We start from the raw sequence: 6,685 nt of genomic DNA, 5'->3' as shown, positions 1-6,685 counted from the left end.
TATATTTATAGCAACTGGGGTCACATAACAATATGTGTATAAATTTTGTATGAGAAACTAACTTAAGCGTAAACTTTCACCTAAAGCATAATAATAAAAAAGTGAAAATATAGAAAAAACCTCAAAGAAACAGTATATAATTATTTGAAATTTACAAATTTTACTCCATATGACAATATTATGGAAATGGAGGAATATTAAGTAGCCTGTCCTAAAGGTAAAATATTTTTATCCAGATCCCTGGGTGGGAAAAATTGAAAGTTAACTGAGAATAAAAGAATGAATTTACCTAAAAGAAGCTTAATCACTGGTGAATACAATTTCTTCTTTAGAAAATTAACAGACATATTAAATATGTTAAGTTTTCAAGTGATTTAGATATAACACATTGCTTGGTATCTCCTCAGGGAGAGCCTTAAACACTGAGAGAAAGCTATAGTTACTCCCACTCTGCTATGCTAAGAATCACATGGGGGTCAAACGATTCAATACAGGTAAAAGGTAACAATTTTTATGCAATACTGTGTTTTACTAATATTGAGGGTCTTTTATTGACATTTTCAAGGTCCTAGTTTTTATTCAATTCTGTCTGCTTTCCACCATTATTTCTAATATGTTTTATATGAGATGAATGTGGACTTCACGTATTTACTTTTCTCATTAATGCTATGAAATTTAATTTGTGCATTTGTATGCTAACAGTTTACTCAGAGACTGCTCTGCTCATAGCGTTCAGGAATAGACATAGGCCAGATAGATAGATGAGAGAGAGAGAGAGATAGATAGGGGGGTAGGTAGGGAGGTAGATGATAGATAGATAGATGATAGATAGATAGATGATAGATAGATAGATAGATGATAGATAGATAGATGATAGATAGATAGATAGATAGATAGATAGATAGATAGATAGATAGATAGATAGATAGGTAGGTAGGTAGGTAGATAGGTAGGTAGGTAGGTAGGTAGGTAGGTAGATAGATAGATAGATAGATAGATAGATAGATAGATAGATAGATAGATAGATAGATAGATAGGTAGGTAGGTAGGTAGGTAGATAGATAGGTAGATAGGTAGATGATAGATGATGGATGGATAGATAGATTAGATAGGTAGATAGAGATAGATAGATGACAGACAGATAGACGGATGATAGGCCTATTGTAGGCCTATTGTATTTTTAAAATATCTATGGTATATTCAGATGCAGCTTTAAAAATTATACTTAAATTGATCTGTGAAATCTCCTGTCATGTAGGAGTTCCAATGTTTAATGGAAGATGCTTCATGTTCAGGCAGATTTTAATAACTTCCATTAATTTACATATATGTCATCATCAGCATGTTTTCCCTTTCTCCTGTGCTATTATGTCAAATAGTGACATTTTAAACTTTTTTTTTCTTAAAACTAGAGGATATTTTTTAACAAGGGAGTGTTTATGAGATCAACATTTCACTATTTGTTCAGATTTCTTCATATAGTCTAAGTTTCTGCATAAGAAAAAAATATATATATGTATCTGATTTGTTCCAGTTGGAGGAGAAAATATTTTAAGTAGGCCAACAAAGAAAGTAATCTAGCGAATGGCACTTTTGGACACTTTAGTCATAGAACTGGTGTTACAGAATGCGGGGCTGGGTCAGTTACAACGATAGCGGCATAATGAACCTATTCATCATGAAAATGGTGACAGAAAACTTAAATCAAGACTGGAAGAATTTACCTATAAATACATTGAAGATGAAAACAATTAACAAGAGCAAAAAAATCATTTTAAGTAATTACTCTCAACACGCAAAAAAGATAGATGATGGTGATGTTACACAAATACATGATAGATAGATACACAGACGGAGAAAGAGAGACACAGACAGACATGTAGATAGGTAAGTAGGTAGGTAGGCAGACAGACAAATAATATTAGGGACACACTACTATTATTTTTAAGTATCAAGCATTTACTTCTCATTACACTTCCTAATAACACTGCCAGAAAGTGTTGGAGTATGAGTTTTCAGGTGGGAATAAACAGATTCATTTAATTTATGTTATTTGTCCAAAGTACCACTTTGTATACATTACAAATGGAGGTATAGCAGACTTTTATCTATATAAATATAGCTTTAGGGATGTTTTCATGTATAAAGAGAAATAAACCACATTGTGATCAATTATCTCTCTCCATCTATCTATATATCTACATGTACATATGAAATTACATATCTAGCTTGGTTCTTTAGTGCTGCTATAACAGAAATATGACAAGCCAATGGCTTTAACAAAGAGAAGTATATTCTCTCACAGTCCAGTAGGCTAGAAGTCCAAATTCGGGGCACCAGCTTCAGGGGAAGACTTTCTCTCTCTGTCGGCTCTGGAGAAACGTCCTTGTCCTCAGTCTTCCCTTGGTCAGGGAGCATCTCAGCCCAGGAACCCCAGGTCCCAAGGACTTGCTCTGCTCCTGGGGCTGCTTTCATGTTGGTGTGAGGTCCCCGTATCTTTCTGCTCACTTCTGTCTTCTGTATTTCAAAAGAGATTGGCTTAAGACACTAATTTTGTAGATCTCATCACTGTAACTGCTGCTAATAAATCTTTTTTTTTAATTCAACTTATTACATAATAGTGATAGGGTTTACAATACAGAGAAATCACATCAGATAATAAAATGGTAGACAATCATACAGTACTGGGAATCATGACCTAGCCCAGTTGACAGATATTTTGAGGGGACACAACTCAATTCATGACAATATCTATCCAAAATCTGTCTAGTATGTTGACTGTTCCACTCTGGACCATCTGTAATCGCGAGTAGTCATCAGACAATGTTTTGAAGTAGAGGGTTCAAAACGCATCCAAGTATTTTTTTTAGGTATACAAAAAAGACAAAAGTTTTAATAAGAGTACAACTTATCATACTGTGGGGTCTCATGTGTTGCTGTGATGCTGGGAGGTATGCCACTGGTATTCAAATACCAGCAGGGTTATCCATGGCAGACAGGTTTCAGCTGAGTTTCCAGACTAAGCCAGGCTAGGAAGAAGGAACCAGTGGTCTACTTCTGAAAAGAATTAGCCAGTGAAAACCTTATGAATAGCAGTGGAACATTGTCTGATATAGCGCTGGAAGATGAGCCCCTCAGGTCAGAAGGCACACACAATACGGCTGGGAAAAGGTGACTCCCCAAAGTAGAGTCAACCTTAATCACATGGATGGAGTCAAGCTTTTAGGACCTTCATTTGCTGGTGTGTCAGTGCTGAAAAAATTGAAGAAACAGCTGCAAGCATCCATTAATAATAGGAATGTGGAATGTATGAAGTATGAACCCAGGGAAATTAAAACCATTAAACCGTTGCTGTCAAGTCGATTCTGACTCATAGCGACCCTATAGGACCAGGGAAATTGAAAGTCATCAAAAATGAAATGGAACACATAAGCATCAATATCCTAGGCATTAGTGAGCTGAATTGGACTGGTATTGGCTATTTTGGATCAGACAATCATATGGTCTACTATGTTGGGAATGACAACTTAAAGAGGAATGGCCTTCTATTCACTTCCAAAGAGAACATTTCCAGATCCATCCTGCACTACAACTCTGTCAGTGATAGGATAATATCCATCTGCCTACAAGGAAAAACAGGTAATACACTATTATTCAAATTTGTGAATTAACCACCAAGGCCAAAGATGTAAAATTGAAGATTTTTACTAACTTCTACAGTCTGAAATTGATGAAACTTGCGATCAGGATGCACTGATAATTATTGGTGATTGGAACGTAAAAGTTGGAAACAAAGAAGAAGGAATGGTAGTTGGAAAATATGGCCTTGGTGATTGAAACGATGCCAGAGATCACATGCAAGAATTTTGCAAGCCCAATGACTTCTTCATTGAAAGTAACATTTTTCACCAACGTAAATGACAACTATACACATGGACGTCACCAGATGGAATGCACAGAAACCAAATCTACTGCATTTGTGGAAAGAGATGGGAAAAAAGCTCAATATTATCAGTCAGAACAAGGCCAAAGTGTGACTTTGAGTATATCCCACCTGAATTCAGAGACCATAGCAAGAATAGATTTGACACCTTCAGTACAAATTACCTAAGGCCAGGCGAGTTGTGGAATGACACCAAGGGCATCATAAATAAAGAAAACAAGCAGACACTAAAAAGACAGGAGATAAAGAAAAGACCTAAATAGATGAGACTCTGAAACTTGCTATTGAATGTCGAGTAACTAAATCAAAAGGAAGAAGTGATAAAGCAGGAGAGCTGAACAGAAGACTTCAGTGGGTAGCTGGAGAAGACAAAGTACAGTATTATGATGACATGTGCAAAGACCTGGAAATGGAAATCCAAAAGGAAAGAACATGCTCAGCATTTCTTAAGCTGAAAGAACCAAAGAAAAAATTCAAGCCTCAAGTTGCAATACTAAAGCTCTACAGGAAAAATATTATATGACCAGGAAGCATCAAAAAAAGATGTAAGGAACACACATAGTCACTATACCAAAAGAATTGGTCAACGTTCAACCATTTCAGGAGGTAACATCTGATCAGGTTCCGATGGTGCTGAACGAAGGAGTCCAAGCTTTACTGAAAGCGCTGATGAAAGACAAGGCTCCAGGAATTGACAAAACAAATACCAAATGGATGCAGTACTGGAAGTACTCACTCATTCATGCCAAGAAATTTGGAAGACAGCTTCTTGGCCAACCAGCTGGAAGAGATCCTTATTTATGCCTATTTCCAAGAAAGGCGATCCAACTGAAAGCAGAAATTATCCAATAATATCATTAATATCACTTGCAAGCAAAATTTTGCTGAAGATCATTCAAAAACAGCTGCAGCAGTATCTTAGACAAGGAACTGCCAGAAATCCAAGCCAGATTTAGAAGAGGATGAGGACCCAGAGATATTCCTGATGTTAAATGGATCCTGGCTGAAAGCAGAGAATACCAGAAAGATGTTAACATGTGTTTTATTGACTATGCTAAGGCATTCGACTGTGTGGATCATACCAAATTATGGATAACATTGTGGAGAATGGCAATTCCAGAACACTTAACTGTGCTCATGAGGGATCTGTGCAAGGATCAAGAGGCAGTCATTCGAACAGTACAAAGGAATACTGCGTGGTTTAAAGTCAGGAAAAGAGCATCAGTGTTATATTATATCCTTTCATGATAACTATTCAATCTGTATGCTGAGCAAATAATCTGAGAATCCGGACTATATGAAGAAGAATGGGGCATCAGGATTGGAGGAAGACTTATGAACAACTTGCAACATGCAGATGATACAACCTTCCTTGCTGAAAGTGAAGAGGACTTGAAGCACTTACTGATGAAGATCAAAGACCATAGTCTTCAGTATAGATTACACCTCAACATAAAGAAAACAAAAATCCTCACAAGTAGACTGACAAGCAACATCACGATAAATGGAGAAAAGATTGAGATTATCAAAGATTTCATTTTATTGGATCCAAATCAACAGCCATGGAAACAGCAGTCAAGAAATCAAAAGACTTTTGCATTGGGCAAATTGGCTGCAAAAGGCCTCTTTACAGCTGAAAAACAATGATACCACCTTGAAGACTAATGTCTGTCTGACCCATATCATGGTGTTTTCAATTGCATCATATGCATGCCAAAGCTGAACAATGAATAAGGAAGACTGGAGAAGAATTGATGCCTTTGCATTGCGGTTTTGGAGAAGAAGACTGAATATATCACGGACTGCCAAAAAAACAAACAGATCTGTCTTGGAAGAAGTATAACCAGAATGTACCTTAGAAGCAAGGATGGAGACACTATGTCTCACATAATTTGGACCTGTTATCAGGAGGGATCAGTCACCACGATTTGTAAAGTAGAGGTTCAGAGAAAAACAGGAAGAGCTTCAACAGGATGAACTGACACAGTGACCTCAAAAATGGGTTCAAGCATAGCAATAACTGTGAGGATGGTGCAGGACCAGGCAGTGTTCCATTCTGTTGTGCACAGGGTAGCTATGGGTTGGAACTGACTCGACTGCAGCTAACAACAACAACAATAAATATCCATGTACCTAACACCTGAACGTTTAACTGTTTATTCATTTTTCTTTCATCTATTAATATATCACGTATGTATATGTGTGTGCAAAAATTGTAGGAGGTGGGTATACATTCAAATATCCTAAAAAGAAAAGTTAGAATTTATATTTTTCATACTAGCTTTGTGTACTAAATATCTAACAGATGATACTAGGTAAAAACTATTGACTATGCTGATGTCTCTATCCAGAATAGGTTTCCTGAAAGACCTAGATGGACAAACACAATCTAACAGGGCTGAATGAATTCATTCTGATGGGAATTACAGACCTCTCTGGGTTGGGCTATTCCTCATCACCTATATGATCTCAGTGTTGGGAAAGTTGGGCACGATTATCCTCACCAAAATAGGCTCTAATCTACAAATGTCCATGTACTTTTTTTCAGAAACCTGGCCATCACTGATCTCAACAGCTGGGGACCCAAAACATTAGTAAATTCTGTTGTGGGAGAAAACACAATCTCCTATTATTTTGTGCCGCACAGCTATTTAGCTTTATTATGTTCATAACTAGTGAAGATTTCATTCTGTCAGCAATGTCCTAAGACCCCTATGTGGCCATCTGTAACCGTCTGCTATA

This window comes from Loxodonta africana, chromosome 7, assembly GCF_030014295.1.
Source record: "Loxodonta africana isolate mLoxAfr1 chromosome 7, mLoxAfr1.hap2, whole genome shotgun sequence".
NCBI classification, from domain to species: domain Eukaryota; kingdom Metazoa; phylum Chordata; class Mammalia; order Proboscidea; family Elephantidae; genus Loxodonta; species Loxodonta africana.
This window is presented reverse-complemented; position numbering follows the sequence as displayed.